This window comes from Lithobates pipiens, unplaced genomic scaffold, assembly GCF_037356315.1.
Source record: "Lithobates pipiens isolate NorthernLeopardFrog02 unplaced genomic scaffold, aLitPip1_a1.2 Scaffold_3, whole genome shotgun sequence".
Taxonomy (NCBI): Eukaryota; Metazoa; Chordata; class Amphibia; order Anura; family Ranidae; genus Lithobates; species Lithobates pipiens.
In genome coordinates this window covers 4365764-4378255 of record NW_027507790.1, presented here as the reverse complement: position 1 = coordinate 4378255, position 12492 = coordinate 4365764, and positions in this window count along the sequence as shown.

Here is a 12492-nt window from a genome sequence, read left to right as displayed (position 1 = left end):
AAGATGGATGCTGCGACTACAGGGGACAGCGGTGGCATCGCTGGCTCCTGTGTCAGGTAAGTGACACATAATGGACTCATTATGCTTTAGCTTTGCAGGGAATCAAAGAGGAAGTAACCCCATCAGGGTTTACTTCCTCTTTAAAGATTATAGCAGTAAGAAACTCCCTATCATTTTTTAGTTCTAACTTTTCTTTTGGCAAACTCGTCGATAATATCTTCGTAAGACAAAGTATTTAAAAGTTCTGACTCAATGGCAAGTAAAACTAAATTGTTCAGTCTTTCTTAACCCAAAGATGATCGATAATGCTGCCACTGTCCCAAACGCTGCCACTGTGCCATCAAAAGCTGCCACTGTGCCATCAAAAGCTGCCACTGTGCCATCAAATGCTGCCACTGTGCCCATAAAATGATGCCACACTGCCATCAAACACTGCCAGTGTGCCCATCACATGTGGCCAGTGTGCCCATCAAATGCAGCCAGTGTGCTCATTAAATTTTAAAACTTTCTACTTTTCCAGTTCTACACATTGGATGCGGGAGCCAGGGGAGGAGAAAGAAGACCTACCTTGTCCTCCTGGCCATCTCAGCTCCGAATCTGATCAATTCCTCCACACTGCTGCTGCTAGTTTCACTGGACCCCACTCCACTCTGCGCCACGGTCAGACTCCACCTACCGAGGCCTCTGTTCCTCCGAGTCCGATCACACTTGCTTGCAGGCAGCATAGCAAGGGGCGAGCCAGAGCATCAGTGGAGCTCAAAGCGCTGCCCACCCGTGGCCTGCTCCTTGATCAAATAAAAAGCAGCACTGGTACTGCGTGTTGCTCATGATGACTGTGACAGACAGTGGGGATTTTCAGTGCCGTTTTGCAGGCAGCGCATGCGGTGCCACCACTGCACCACTGTCGCCCCGAGGCCTGGCTTCAGTGGCCTTGTGGGAAATCTGGCCCTGTGTGCAGTGCAAGGTGGTGGATTGCCTTGCACGCCTTAGCTCGGTGGTGTGAATCCGCCACATGGAAGACAAGTAATTTTGTCTTGTCTTGTGGTGGGACTGTACTGGAATAGCTGCCTAAAGCAGACCCAATGCACCTGGTATGAACAAGCCCTCAACCCAATTCCTTTGAGCCCAGGCTGTCATGGAACTGCCCAAATCATGTGGCAGAACAGTAAAAGGTGAAGCAGCACAATAATAAGCTCATTACTCCATCACTCTGCTCTCCCCTTCTATCAGAATGTTCCTTGTCAGCACATGAACTCATTGGCTCCTTGTGCTGCTTCTTCCTTTCCCACTCTGAGCTCTGCTTTAGTGACTATAAGAATGTGAGGTTAAATCTAATTCTGGTATTTACATTGCTTGCAACACAAAAAGTGATTGATATAATAATGATAATAGAACTGCATTAATTTGTGCCTTTTATGTCAGTCTAGAATTCAGCCTACAGATGTCATTAGTGTTGGGTGATAGGGACCATAAGAGGCCTAGTTGTACCTTCCAAATAAGAAATATTCTCTGTCAGCAATGTGGCAGAAGCCAGAAACACGAAACACTCACATTTTAATGGTATTCAAGGTCTGGGCGGCCTATTGCCAGGTTTGGAAATTCTCGGGTAGGGGAGTTCAAGAGGGTCCAACTCCAATATTTTTTTTTTAATCTGTATTTGTATCAGTTTGGCTGATCACATGAGCCCTACTTAATAACATTTTATATATATATATATATATATATATATATATATATATATATATATATATATATTTTTTTTATCTGTTTATTGTTTTCCAGAACATACAGAAAACAGAACAAACCATACATTGGTCATTAAATTGGGTGGGTGACCCATACAAGGATCATCTGGTAAATAGTCATGCATAGCAGATTAGTTAATTAGGATCACTGTAATGAGTACTATAGACTGGTTCCTAGGATCTCGGGACCATGCTGCTCCCAGGTGCACAGAGTTTAGACAGGATTAAGTTTGCGGCTCCATACAAACAGGATCTGGCATGAGGTATCCTGGATATCCGGTTTAGTTTAGATAAGTTACATTAGGGGGCATCAGAGGCTGTAGAGGGGTCTGCAAGCGATTTGGACCAGACATGGTCATATTTTTGAGGACAGCCTCCTTTGGCGTAGGTGTCTTTGTAGAGGGGTAAGCTGTTGTTGACTAGTTGTTTCCATAGGGAGAGGGGAGGGGGTGGGGGAGTAGGTTTGCGCCAGCTAAGGGCTATGGCCTTGCAGGCATAGACTAGGAGCAACCCCACCAAGGTGCGATTCGCTACCATGGGGATTAGTTGTTCTATTAAGCCCAGCATGCAAATTGCCATGGACTGTTGTAATGGTATGGTGGAAATTTGAGTTATATGTGCTAATATCTCCTTCCAGTACCCAATGATATCTGGGCAAGTCCAGAAGATGTGGGTAAAGTCTCCGCCAACACCCAGGGGAGGAGTCAGGGTTCATTTTGTGTAGTCTGTGGGGAGTAAAGTAGGCATGATGGACCATCTTGAATTGTATCAGACAATCTCTTATGCCGCGTACACACGAGAGGGATTAAGTCTGACAGACTTCCAACGGAGTTCTGCCGGAGTTCCGACGGAGTTCCGACAGAGTTCTGGCGGACTTTTCGACCGAGCGGACTTGGCCACACACAATCACACTAAACTCCGACGGAGTCGAACGTGATGACGTACGACTGGATTCGACTAAGGAAGTTCATAGCCAGTAGCCAATAGCTGCCCTAGCGTCGGTTTTAGTCCGTCGGAGTAGCACACACACGAGCAAATTTTTCGAAGGGACCGGGTCCGGCGGAGTTCCGTGGGGAAAATTTGAAGCATGCTTCATTTCTAAAGTCCGTCAGACTTTAGCGAAGCTAAAGTCCGTTGCAGCCCACACACGATCGAATAGTCTGACGGACTCAATCCCTCGGACTTTGGATGTTGAAAAGTCCGCTCGTGTGTACGGGGCTTTAGTGAGACTAGTAAGCTAAATGGGAAGTTCCATATGTTGACCCAATCATCATTGTCAAAGTCCGGGATGTCCTGAGACCATTTAGATCTGAGTTTATCCAGAGATGGAAGGGAGGTATTAAGTGAGGGTATAGCTGAGAAGTGGGTTTCCTCATCTCGTCTGATCTGAGGAGGTCCTCAAGTGCAGGTCGGACTAGTTGGGGGGGAAGCTGGAGAACTGGCGGCTGAAGGCATGGGAGAGCTGGAGGAAGCTAAACAAGTAGGACTGTGGGACGTTAAAATCAGAAGCCAATTTGTAGAGTGGGGCCAGGGATTGGTCGGAGATTATCTGAGCTATTGTTTTGATGTTAAATTTGGTCCAGGCATGGGGTTCAGGCAGCTTGTAGATGTGTTCCTAAGGTGGGGTACAACCAAAGGGGAGCATTACGGCAGATCGCATGTTTGGGGTAGTGCTCTATTTTGAGACTTGCCCCCCCCCCGCACTTAATGTGTTGTGCATGGAGGGTGTCAGCGGATAAGGGGCTTGGGGGCCACGGAACAGAAAAAATGTCAACGCCTCAAGTGATTGTACTACGGCTGCCTCAACCACGGTGGCGAGGTTAGTGACATCAGGGTTGAGCCACCTAGCAGCAGTGACCAGCTGGGTGGGCAAAAAATATTTATAGAGATTGGGGCATGCTAGGCCCCCTCGGGAGCTCGGACGCACCAGCGTGGCCCAGTTGTATTTAGGGAATTGGGGTCCCCATATAAAAAAGAGGCAAGGAGGCTATGTAGACAGACTAAAAAATATTTGGGCACCCATTGCGGTGAGTGACGAAACAAGTAGGGGAATTTGGGTAGGATTTTCATTTTGATCAAATTTATTCAAATTTTCCTAACAAAGAGAGAGGTAATGCTTCCCACGCCTTCAGTCTTAGCGGAATCTCCTGGAGCACCGGGGATAAGTTTAGGGATATAAAATCTGAGGCCTGTCCAGAGACCACCACCCCCAGGTACCTGAAGCTTTCAACCCACTGTAGAGGAATGTCAGGAGGGGTATTTGTGTGGGCTCTATGGGGAATAGAAGGGACTTCGTCCAGTAGACCTTGAGGCTTGTGACAGAGGAGAACGAGTTGAGGACCTACAGGGCCTCTCTGAGAGACGAGTCTGCATCATTAAGAAAGAGAATGAGGTTGTCCGCATACAGGGCGACCCTCTCCTCCAGCCATCCAATACGCAGTCCCTTGACATGTAGGGAGGTGCGAAGGGTCTCCGAAAGTGGTTCCATTGTGATGGCAAATAGTGCCGGGGACAGAGGGCAGCAATGCCGCATACCCCTTAACAGGGAAAGGGATTGTGACAGGCCCCCCTGCAGTTTAATACTGAAGCAGGGTCTCGGTAGAGGACTTGCAGCCATTTGATGAAGATCAGGGGAAACCCCATTCTACGGAGGACCTCCCAGAGAAAGGGCCACCCGACAGTGTCAAAGGTCTTTTCTATGTCTAGGGAGGCGGCCACCCTGCATCCCTCATTCAGATATTGTGCGTGTATATTGGTGAATAGGCATCTTAAACTGTTGTCTGTTGCTCTGTTGGCCATGAATCCAGTCTGGTCTGTCTCGATGACAGTTGGAAGTAGGGGCTGTATTCTCATGGTCAGTCATTTGTTGAGGATTTTGAGGTCCGCATTAAGTAGGGCAATAGGCCTGCAGGAGGTGGGGTCCTTAGGGGCTTTGTGGATTAGGATTACGTGTGCATGGCCCATGGATGCCGGGAGGGCACCATCCAGCCAAACATTGGGAATAGAGCTGGGCCAATTTGGGGGCCAGCAGGTCACCATGGGTCTTGTAAAACTCGATGGGAAGGCCATCCAGTCCTGGAGATTTCTCAGTGGGGAAGGACTTGATCCCCTTCAGCATCTCCTCCGGGGTAATCGGTCTCACTAGCGACTCCCTCTCTGCATCTGAGAGCCAGCTGAGTGCCCAAGGGTCCAGCCAGGGTGCAAGGTCCTGGGGCTGGAAATCCAGGGGCAACCTGGAGGCACAGAGGGAGCTGTAATAGTGGGGAAAATTCACCAGTATGTCCAGTAGTGAAGAGACCGATTCTCCCGAAGGGGACAGTATACTGGGTACCAGTGTCACTGGTTGGTTATGTTGTGCCAGCATCGCTAATAGGCAGCCATTGCGGTCACCCTGTTCAAAAAATCATTGTCTGTTCTGGTATAGGTCTAGTCTGGTGACTTCAGTGAGATGTAGATGCAAGTCATGTTTCGCCACTTTTAGGGAGTCAAAGTGTTTGTTAGTGGGGTCAGCAGCATAAGTGTCCGACAGGGATAGTACTGTGGCCTGGAGAGAGGTTGTTGTGCCAGTTTGTTTCCTGTGGATTCCTGCAATGGAGGAGATGTATTGCCCTCTAGTAAAAGCCTTGAAGGCGTCCCATACTACTTCTGGGGAAGTGCACCCCGTGTTGAGGACTCGGTAATCAGCAAGGCGGGGCGGGATTGTACTTTTCAAGTCGGGGTGTGACAGCCAATGAGCTCACAAGTGCCAGAAGTTTGAAGATCTGAGAGGAGGGGGAGCGGATGGTAAGCAGTAGGGGACTGTGGTCTGGGAGTCCACTGGGTAGGTATGAGGCATCCAAAATATCCACCAGCATGGTCGGGTTTGCAAAGGCCAGGTCAATGCGGGAGGAAGTCTTATATGTGGTAGAGAAACAGGAGTAGGCTTTAGTCGCAGGACGTTTCCATCTCCAGACCTCAGCCATCCCCATTGCCTTGGCCCAGATCAGATCTGTGGAGAAATGTTTAGGGGGGGGGGCAGGCCTATCCAAGTCAGGGTCCAGAATGGTGTTAAAATCACCCATAAGTAGCAGTTTAGCAGGGCAGTAAGGGGTGACTCTCTCTAGGATGGTATACAGTGTAGATGGCGTGAAGGGAGGAGGGATATATACATTTACTACTATATATCGGGTGCCCCACACAGTGAACACTATTATCACATATTTGCCTTGAGGGTCGGTGTGAATCTGTTCCATCACGCATGGAAGAGATTTACTGATTAGTATTGTGACTCCTCTGGCATATGTGGAGTAGGAGGCATGGAAGGCTCTCTGGATTCACGGCTTTTTCAATGCTAGGAGTTTACTGCCCATGAGATGTATTTCATGTAACAGCACCATATGCGGGGAGTGTAGTTTGAGGTATTTAAAAAGCACCGTTCTCTTAAATTTTAAATTGAGCCCCCGGACATTCCAGGACACTATGTTAAACTTAGGGAAAAAAGAATCCCAATAATCGCAGAAAATATTGTTCTCAGTCACCACATCCCAAATAGATTGTACAGAAAGAAGGAGAAAAACTCCCAATAAAACGGGACTTTATAAGTGACTGAAAACACAAGTAATGGATATTATTACAATATTTTATTAAATACAAAAATTATCTTTAAATATGCATATAAGGCAATTAGAAAAATGCATCATCACAAACAGCACAATATGATACATAAAATGGCTCAAGCACACGTCCAACCGATAGCTGTCGGCTTGCCACGCAGGGAAAATGCTACAATCTTTCACTAGGCTGCTCTCCACATGTATGGACACATACAGCTGTTTTAAGTTGGCTGAATATATTTCTACCGCTACAGCTGCTTTGACCATTGGGGACATTTACAGACTATATTGATTGATTGGTGGGATATTTTGAGACATATATCTAATTGAGAACATCCGTTTGGCCTTTCCCTGGCAGGTTGGGGTGGATCATCTGTGTGACCCGTTGGGGTTCATTGGCATTCAGGGCCATAGGAATACCAGCTTGTCTGGGTCTCAAATCATCACATGTTACGTGGAATATCAGACAGATTCAAATTTTATTGTGGGCTCTGTATAAGGTCTAGAAATCTCCTGAAGAAGGGCAGGATCTGCCTGATACGATCGTCGGCTTGGACGTGTGCTTGAGCCATTTTATGTATCATATTGTGCTGTTTATGTTGATGCATTTTTCTAAATGCCTTAGACCCCTTTCACACTGGGGCGTTTTTCAGGCGTTTTAACGTTAAAAAAAGCGCCTGTAAAGCGCTTGAAAGAAGCCTCATCTGAAATCCCAATGTGAAAGCCCAAGTGCTTTAAGAGCCCTTTGACAATGTCAGCGCCCGAAAAACACTCATAAAGCGCCGCTTAAACTAGCAGCGCTTTACCAGCGTTTTTCGAGCGTTATCGGGTCACTTTTAACCCCTGCTAGTGGCCAAATAAAGGGTTAAAAGCGCCCACAAAACGCTGCTGCCAATAGCGTTTTTCAGGCGCTTCCCATTGATTTCAATGGGAAGGGGCGCTTTAGGAGCATTGTATTCACTGCTCCAAAAGCGCTGCAAAGAAGCTGCTTGCAGGACTTTTTTTGACGCCCTGCCAGCGCAGCGCCTCAGTGTGAAAGCACTCGGGCTTTTACATTGGGATTGCAGTTGCAGCTTCTTTCAGGCGCTTTTTTTAACGCTAAAGCGCCTGAAAAATGCCCCAGTGTGAAAGGAATCTCGGTGTGAAAGCACTCAGGCTTTTAGGCGCTTTTTTAACGCTAAAGCGCATGAAAAACGCCTGAAAAACGCCCCAGTGTGAAAGGGGTCTGATATGCATATTTAAAGATAATTTTTGTATTTAATAAAATATTGTAATAATATCAGTTACTTGTGTTTTCAGTCACTTATAAAGTCCTGTTTTATTGGGGGTTTTTCTCCTTCTTTCTATGTTAAACTTAGGGGTATCTCGTCCCATCATGGTGGGCTTGTAAAGGGAATGGAGGAAGGAGGATCAGAGTCGGCTTAGGAGTACATCTCAAGAGCAGCATGAACCCAAGGGATCTATTCCAGGTCATGACCAGTGTGTAACCAAACTACAAAAAATACATGTACATAGACACATAAAACATAAAATACCCTTGTTGACAGCAGTGTCAACCCTGCCCTTATCTGACGCCATATCTGGGAACTTGGGAGTGATCAGATCGGGCCTATACCCCCAAAAAACAAACAATTTAACCCTTTAAACTTTTACTAGCAGCAATTCAATGCTGTGCGTTAAAACTTGTGGAAGTTCTCCGGGGGCAAACAGGTACAAGTTAGTAGCAACACTCCGTCTTGTACCAGGTTCCTCTGCGTGTTTTCCTTTGGGGGGGGGCTGCCTTCTGCAGCAGTGGCACCTGTGAAGTCCAGGGGGAGGTGGGCGAGCAGGAGCAATTAGGATACGCAGGGAGATAGTGGCGCCATGGAGGCAGGAGGGGAAGACAGGAGGTGTGGGTATGCGAAATTGTCAGGAGGATCCAGCAGACTTCAGGAGAGTCAGCTCATGTAGCCTGAGGAGTGAGACATAGTGTGTGTGTGTGTGGGGGGGGCAGTTCGAATGGCTAAAAAATTGGAATAGGCAGAGAAATGTATAAAGTACTTGAGGCACGGTAAGGGAACTGCCGGGTTATGCGGGCTTCAGGTGGGTTTCAGCAGGTGTCCAGCCAAGCCGACGCAGCCTCTGAATTGTCAAAGTGCGTAGGTCATCATCTGTGATTCTCATCCTGCTGGGATAAAGGAGATTTAAACGGCTGCCTTTTTCTTTCAATCTCATGCGTACATCTGTGAAGGATTTACGTACGCCTTTGTTGAATTTCCTGGGAATAATCGGGAAAGAACAGTAGGTTGGTGACCTCATATTTGATATCGGGCTTGGTCCGGGCTGCGGCCAGAATGCGGTCTCGGTAATTGAGGAACTGCAGCAAAAAGGGGCGTAGTGGGGCCCCAGGTCTTGGTGGGGCTGCCGGGACCCTGTGGGCATGCTCCACAACGAAAGTTGGTGGCAGGCCAGTTAGGCTGAACACCTCTGTTAGGAGTCATTCAGGAATTCAGTGGGCCCCGCTCAGGTAGGCCCACGATATGGATGTTATTCTGCCTTAGGCGGTTCTCTGTCTCTATGGTACTCTCCTGTACTGCACGTACCTGCAGCTGTAGGGCCCCGAGGTCCCTGGAGTCTGATTGGACCACATCCTCCACCTCTGTCACCCGGTTTTGCTGTTAGGGATGCTTTGCACTCCGCTATTGCTGCTAGGATGGCTGCTCCAGAGGGGTGAGCTGTATCCTCTGTCTCTTCCTGAGTTTGTTTGCTGTCAGAAATGGCGCCAGCCGGCACAAGTGGAGTTAAGATGGGTTCTGAGTGGTCCCATCCGAGCGGAGCAGAAGAGGTGCAAGTGTTCCTGGGGCTATCGGGGAGCAGGTAGCGGTGTTTAGAGCGTGAAATGAGATTCGGAGCAGCTGGAAAATACTGGTATAGTGGTAGCAGGATCATAGCTCCTGGAAGGCACATCCATATAGTATTTTATTATTAATATATAATAAGCATGTAATCAGCCAAACAGATACAAATAAAGATTAACCACTTCCTGGCTTACTTTGGCGGTAGGACGTACATGGATGTACATGATCGCAGTGCCACCTATCAGTGCCCCCCATCAGTATCCAACGGTCCCACATATCAGTACCCCTCAGTGCAGCCTAATCAGAGCACATCAGTGAAGGAGAAAATGACCTGTTTGCTAAATTTTTACAACAAACTATAAAAAATTATATATTTTTTCCCAAATTTTTGGTCTTTTTTTTGTTTGTTTAGCAAACACAAAAAAAAAAAATGGTGATTAAATACCACCAAAAGAAAGCTCTATTCTCGTGAAAGAAATTTTCCGATTTGTACAAATATATAATATATTATTATAGAAAAAAATATTATTTTTACAAAATGTTAATCTTTATTTGCATCTGTTTGGCTGATCATATTAGCTCAATTCAATACATAGACCAAACTGATAAAAATAAAGATTCTAATCAATATATATATATTGATTAGAATGTTTATTTAAATCTATTTGGCCTATTTAATATTATTAAATTGAGCTCATATAATCCGCCAGCAATACCACTCTCCTCCCTCTTTGTGGTCATTCATGTCTCTCAGTATGTGTGTGTATAAAAAAAAAAAAAATAATATATATATATATATATATATATATATAACCACAGACAAGAGGGAAGAGAGTGGCATTGTTGGGAGAAGGGGAGTGGGGCACCATCTGGTGGTGGGAGATTGGCAGTGCAACTTTTTATTAGATCATTATGTGGAACTGTAACAAATTCTTTGCTGAAATCGAGATGCCTACAGCACCACCTTGTTCCAAAACATTTGGGCTATAGCCAAAAAAATTTGATTAGTTTTACATAGTCTGCCCCCAGTAAAGCCATTCTACTTTGGGTCCAGTAAGTTGATTTGGGTCCAATAAATGTTAGTGGTAATTCCATTCATTTTACTACTGCAGATGTTAAACTGACTGGCTTGTAGTTGCCAACTTCTTCCTTACTTATATTAACTGTGCACCAGCCATGGGGAAGTTTACCTGTTAGAAGAACAACTATACCACAAAGTCTTCTTAGAATTCTGGGAAGAATACTGTTAAGACTCCTTGCTTTATTACACTTGAATTGAGACAGTTCTTCTTGAACCTAGAAACTTAAACCTTCCAGACTGATTCATACCAGCAGCCGCACTGACTGCACTACAGCTGGAGTGCACTGGGAGGACAGAATGGCAAAGCACGTAGTCTAGGTTCACATCTATGTGGCTTAGCTTGATGCGTTTTTCAGGCACGTTTTTCAGTGCATTTTGCATTTTTAAACCATTGTTTTTTGCATGCAGTTTTCATTCATTTTATTTTTTCATTTTTATTTATTTTGGAGTCTTTCGGCTTCATTTCCCGGTTCCCTACTGCGCATGCGCGAGTCGCGCTGTGCAATAAGGATGGACCCGCTGCCTCTGGGATCTGTGTGTTTCCCAGCAGGCAGCGGGGGACTTTCGGAAAGGGGCGTAGATTAGCAGAGAGCTATCCCAGAAGTGGGTGCAGATACCTGTACTGTACAGGTACCTGCACCCCCCTCCCCCCTGAAAGGTGCCAATTGTGGCGCCGGAGGGGGGGAGGGTTCCGATGAGCGGAAGGTCCACTTTAGGGTGGACCTCCGCTTTAAGAGGCAATACATTGTATCCTGTAATCTAAACGCTGTATATTCCCATATTTTTGAGGCTGGATATTAACTACTATTTCAATTCTGGGATCAGTTCTGGGAGCACTTAACAGTTGTGTGAAGGCACGGAATGAATATTTATTAGAGACACCTTTATCACAAAGAATTGTGTTGATTTGGTTTTCTTTATTTGGTGCACCACTTTTGCACATATATATTGTTTGTGATCATTTATTACTGCGCAAGATCACCCTTTCATTTAGACCCCTTTCACACCGAGGGTGTTTTGCAGGCGCTATAGCATTAAAAATAGCGCCTGCAATCCGCCCTCAAACAGCTGCTCCATTGTCTCCAGTATGAAAACCCGAGGGCTTTCACACTGGAGTGGTGCGCTGGCAGGGCGTCAGGAAAAGTTCTGCCAGCAGCTTCTTTGGAGCGGTGAAGGAGAGATGTGTGTTTACCGCTCCTCCACCGCTGCTTCCCATTGAAATCAATGGGGCAGCGTGGCTATACCTCCGGCAAAACGCAGCTATTGCGGGCAGTTTTAACCCTTTCTTGGCCGCTAGCGGGGGTTAAACCCCCTGTTAGCGGCTGAAATGTGCCGCAAATCCGACAGTAAAATGCCGCTAAAAATAGCGGCATTTTATCGCCGGCGCTATGGGCAGCACAGTGTGAAAGGGGTCTTACAGTAAAAAAGATTGCTTAGTCTTTGCAATGAGACTGCTACCCAGTGCATCCCAAAGCAAATATTGTGACTGGGCCCTCGCCACCCTGTTTCTGTTGGCGTTGTTTCATTCTGAGAAAGTTGATCAGAAGTAATTTTTAAAATGGTTTGTTATATCTATATCTAGCTATATATAAGTCTCCTTCAGCATATTTGTTGTACCCAGTCTTAATTTTGTGAGACCTAAAATGGTGTTGTTTCCGTTCTTATCAGATTTAACCATTTCCTCCTCTTTCTGTGCTTTAGCAGCACAGATAATATGTTTGACCATCTTTTGTTGGTTTTTATACACTTCTCTATCAGCTACACTTCCTACTTCCTTGTATCTGGTGTATGTTATTGTTTTCTCATTTATTATGACGTACCTCTGTAGTGAACAGTTAGGCTTCATGTACATGGGACTTTTAAAACCTCTCCTGAACGCTGCAACTTTACGGCTAGTAACTGATGGTTAAAAATATCCGTTGTGTCATGTTTACATGCCGTGTTTAGAAGCGTTTTTTACATTGTAAATGGTCAGAAATGTATCTTTATTAAACATGCCTATAAACTAAGCGCAGGTAAATGCGTGTTGCTGCGTTTGCACGCTGGTACCAGCATTTGTTGTTTCAAATGCCAATAAACACCTGTCCTGAACACAATTTTTTGCCACTAAGCTCAACTGCCTCTAAACCACTGAGTGTACATGGACAGATAAGATAACACAGAGGAGAGTTCAGGGGCTGCAGAAAAAAATGCCCAACCAATCCTAAATGTCGGTTTATCAGCAGCAGTTTACATGA